Source organism: Thalassophryne amazonica, chromosome 12 (genome assembly GCF_902500255.1).
Source record: "Thalassophryne amazonica chromosome 12, fThaAma1.1, whole genome shotgun sequence".
Classification (NCBI taxonomy): Eukaryota; Metazoa; Chordata; class Actinopteri; order Batrachoidiformes; family Batrachoididae; genus Thalassophryne; species Thalassophryne amazonica.
The window spans coordinates 21,853,646-21,858,941 of record NC_047114.1 but is presented as its reverse complement, the minus strand read 5'-3'; positions in this window follow the sequence as shown (position 1 = coordinate 21,858,941).

Genomic DNA, 5,296 nt, shown 5'->3' with positions numbered 1-5,296 from the left:
TTCCTCTTAATCACTCTGATGAACACCCAGTCTCCTGGCTAGACTACTGGAAGGCCGTCCTGTGGAAGATCAAAATTATTCGGCAGTAAATGTGTTTAAGTTATCTCTTTCTGTGTTAATGTCTTTTTCATAAAATTTGCTAATGTTTGTTCCTCATCTGCTGTTTTAGTATCCATGTCAAAATTGGTAGACGATATGGTCATCCATAAAGTATCTCAAATGGTGTTAACCCTGATGGTGTTGGTGTTATTCTCATATACAATTTTACTAGGTCCAAACATTCAATCCAGGTTCGTTTTGTCTCTTCTATACATTTCCTTAATCTTATTTTTATTGTGCCCTTTGTCCTTTCCACTAATCCTGCACTGTGTGGATGATAAGCACAATGATTTTTGAGATTGACCTGTAGCGCTTCTCCTACGTATTGCACTATTGTATTAACAAAATGCGCTCCATTATCTGAATACACTGTTTCTGGTATTCCAAATCGTGGAATGATGTCTTTGCACAATGCCTTAGCCACTGTAAGTGCATCTGCATGTTTTGTAGGGAACAATTCTACCCATTTTGAGAAGGCATCAATTATGACTAAACAAAATTCCTTCCCTTCATGTTTACTCAGCTGTATATAATCCATGTGAATCACTTGAAAGGGATATTGTGGTGTTGGAAATTTGCCTCTTTGGGGTCTCAAATTGCCTTGTGAATTGTGTTTTGCACATGTCATGCATGCTCTACAATGCTGTTTTGCATATGCATCGAACCCATAAAGACAAAAAATAGATTGCAATTGCGATATCATACCCCCTGATGAGACATGCGTCACGCCATGGCTCATAATAGCTGCCCATTTAAACATATTTTTTGGCAATATGGGTTTCTTTTGTGGTCATACGTACAAATCATTTGCATACGTAGCCCCTTTAGTTATCCACATTTGTTTTTCTCTGTCAGTTGCCTGCTGTTGCATGTCAGCAAGCAGTGTATGACCTAAATGCAAATCTGGAGTGGTTTCCTGTACAACAAAAATAGAAGAAGCTGCTGCTGCCTCTTTTGCTGCTCTGTCAGCAAAATCATTTCCTTTTGAAATACTGTCAGAGCCTTTGGTGTGAGCCGCACATTTGCATATAGCAATTTGTTTAGGCAATTTCACAGCTTTCAGTAGTGCAGTTAGGAGAGTGGCATGAGTCACTGGCTTTCCAGATGATGTCACCATTCCACGCTCTTCCCACAAACACATGCACTGTGCTGAAAGCGTACTGGCTGTCTGTATAAATCGTTACAGCCGTACCTTTAAACAGATAGCAAGCTGCAGTTAAAGCTACTAATTCAGCTGCTTGTGCTGAAAATGAGGATGGCAATGAAGCAGAATCCAATACTTCTGAATTTGTGACAACAGCATATCCAGATTGTGTTTGTCCATAAGCATTTTTAGTGGAAGAACCATCCACATACACAATTGTACTGTTTGGGATGGGTGTGTCCCGGAGGTCCGGGCGTGCTTTCGTACAGACTGTAGCTACATCAAGACAATTGTGCGGCTCACCATCCTCAGGTAAAGGTATCAATGTGGATGGATTCAATGTTGTACATCGCTCTATCGTAAGGTGTGGTTGTGATAATAGCAAGGACATGCACGAAAGATGTCTTGCTGGGGACAAAAGGCTCATGTTTGTCTGCAACAGAAGTGCAGAAACTGCATGTGGAACTTTCAATGTCAGCTGATGGAATAGAACAACATTACTGCTACTTTGAACAGCCATAGAGGCTGCAACAACAGCTTGTACGCATGGTGGTAGAGCACTTGCCACTGCATCCAATTTAGATGAGTAGTAGGCAACTGGCCTCAATTTTGAGCCATACACTTGAACCAAAACACTAGTCATGAACTTATTCTTACAATCAACTGTTTGAATGAATGGTTTACTATAATCTGGTAGTGCCAAAACTGTGGATGACACTAATGTTTGTTTTACTTTTACAAAAGCTTCCTCAGCTTCTTTGTTCCATTCCAACACGGTTGACATTGAAATATCATCCTTGTACATCAAATCAGAAAGTGGACTAGTCAACTCTGCATAACAGGGAATCCATGCCCTGCAGTAATTAGTCAGTCCAAGAAATGACATCATCTGCTTTTTGGTTTGTGGTTTTGGAGCGTGCAAAATTGCTTCCGTCCTGTCAGACAGGATCATGCGCCCTGTGGCTGATAATTCATGTCCTAAATATTTTACTTTATCCCTACACAACTGAACTTTGTTTTTACTCACTTTGTGGCCATTATCAAATAAGAAACATAATAATGCTACTGTGTCAGTTATGCAGTTTTCTCGTGTGTCAGAGGCAATCAAAATGTCATCAACATACACTAATAGTTGGCTATCTGCCGGTGGAACAAAATTGGCTAAACATGCTGACATGACTTGAGAATAAATAGTTGGACTTTCTGCGTAACCCTGCGGTAATCTGGTGAATGTATATCGTTGTCCTTTAAAGGTAAAAGCAAACCAGAATTGACTATCTGGGTATACTGGCACAGAGAAAAATGCATTACTTATGTCAATTACTGAGAAACTATTAAAATTTGGTCTCAGCGAATTTAACAAGGTGTGTGGATCTGGAACACATGGTGCTCTTTTAATCACAGCAGCATTTACTGCCTGCAGATCTTGAATCATTCTCCACCCCACTGAGGGCGGAGCCTTTTTTACAGGAAATATGGGTGTGTTACATGGTGAATCTGGACATGGCACTATTACTCCTGCTGTTAATAAATTCTCTACTACTGGCCTGATTCCTTCAATTGCATCAGGTTTTAATGGATACTGTCTTACACATGGTCTGTATTCTGTTTTTGGTCTTATAACTACAGGTTGTGCATTTTTTATCAGTCCTACGTCTGAAGGACCTGTTGTCCACAATCCTGATGGTACAGAAGAGAGAAGATCATCCTCTTCAGGACTCAACTGAAACACTCAGGATTGTGAAGTGGACACATCAATGTGTGTTCCAGCTGTCAGCACCAATGAGACATTAACTGGCACTTTATACAATTTAGTTGATGGACTGAACTCCGTTCGTGGTCCAACTCTGCTCCAATCAGTGGCTGACAAAGCTGTTATGACTGTCAGTCCCAATTCTTGCCATTCTGTCAAATATGGCTTACAAAGTGACACATGTAATGGCATACCTGTGAATCTCAATTTTAAAATGTCTTCAGTGGCACCTGTCACTGTTATGACAGCTGTTGAGTTGCCATCATGAATCAAATCGGTCATTGTCAGCTTCACAGGTGAAACGTTTTTCAATTTGTTTTCATAGTCACCATCCGGACCTGGAGGATCTTTATGCCACATTGTGACATGCAGGTCAGGTGGTGACATCTTTTGTTCAGGATTTTTTAGTAGGGCTGTCGCTTGCAAGATGACATCTTTACCCCATCCTGCAGCATCTTCTTCTGAAATGTCAAATGTATAGTAATAGTGGAATGTGGGGTCATCGCTTTCTTCTCTTACCATGTTAACGCCTCCTGTGCGCTCAACAACTAATTTCCCTTGTTCCACAATTATGGACAAGCCCAATGCAGTCAATCCGTCTCGTCCTAAGAGGTTAACTGGACATTGTGGCATGTTCAACACTGACATAGTACATGTCAGGCCAAATGGATCTGCCAACGTTATGGGTTTAGTGATAGGGACATCTGATGTTTGTCCATTTGCAGAGCGAACCCTAAAAATTTCGTTGCTCAATTGATGGACAGGTATGTTGTCATTACATGTGGTTCTACATGCTTCTGTATCACAAAGGAATGCCACCGGTCGTCCATTTACCAACAAAGTCACTTCTGGTTTTGGTACCGGATTTCCCAGTAAGGCACACAGATCCATATCACATTCAGACTGCCTATCTGATGTGGAATCATAGATTATGGATTCTAGTCATTGTGGATACTGTGGCTGCGGAGGATTATTCCGTTGTGGAATTCCTCCTGCTGCTCCATCAGTAGGTGGATTCAGACAATTTCTATACATATGTCCCTCTCTCCCACAGTTCCAACAAATCAGGGGACCACGTGGTGGCCCTCCCTGTCTGTGCTGCTGTTGTGGTTGCCATGGTCCTTGACGTTGTGGCTGTCCACCTTGTCTATTTTGCCATGGCTTTTGGGGGCGTTTGCACTGCTTCTGCTGTCTTAAGTTACCCTGTTGGTAATATATTTCACCATCTCTGTGTGCTACATACACTCCTTTGTTGCTGTTCCCTGTCTTTTTCTGCTTTAAGACTCCTTCTGCATGACAGCAGTGTGTATGTGTTTCTTCCAATGTGCCTGTTGGCAGTCCAATCCAATGTTTCTGTATCCAAGCTTTTATATCCTTGTTGGAATGTTGGATCAGAGCGTTTTTCAATTGTTGTTCATACACAGGTGCAGTGTTGCCACAGTTACTTTGAAAAAGTAATCATTTACTGATTACTGATTACTCCTTGAAAAAGTAACTTAGTTACTTTACTGATTACTCAATTGTAAAAGTAACTAAGTTAGATTACTAGTTACTTTTTTAGTTACTTTCCACAGCTACCGACAACAACTCACTTTATAGTCACCCTTTCTTGACTTCAATGAAAATAAATACTTGTTTTATAAAAAGTAAAATAAAGACCTCTTTCTTGACCTCATATTTAACTGTTGACAGCACTGTAACAGTAAAACTTGCAATTTCAAACCTACATTGTTTAGAAATGTAACTATTCTAACTAAACATTTTACTTGTCGAAATTATTATTATTTTAAGCAATATTAGTAGTTGTAGTAAAAAACGGCTTCAAAACTGGACCTTTAATCTAGGGGTGTTGTGGGGGAGGGGGGCACATCCCTGCCCCACGCCCCCATTCCATCTAGATTCGCCCCTGCTTTGGCGTTTGAGCACAAAGAATGGATAACATTTATTTATGCAGAAAACAGGACCAGATTTACATGTAAGAAAGTTTTATTGTGTTTTCACATCATATGGTCCTCAGAAAGAGAGTTTAGGTGCATTTGAGTGGAAAATAGTGTTAGTTGTTGACGCGTCGCCGAGGATCAGCTGTTTTTAACGAGACGATACAGAGCAGCTCAGCTCAGAATTCTAAATAAAGGAGGAAAAAAAGTATAAAAATGTCTTTGTAAACCTCAGTGCAGGTGTGCTGATCACCGCGCTTTAAGAGGTGAGGACGAGTCGAGCAGCTGCAAAAAACCGTGGATGAAAAGCTCACAGCTCGCTTAAAGTGGGCAGTTCAGTCGAACCCCGACCTCCTGCCCACG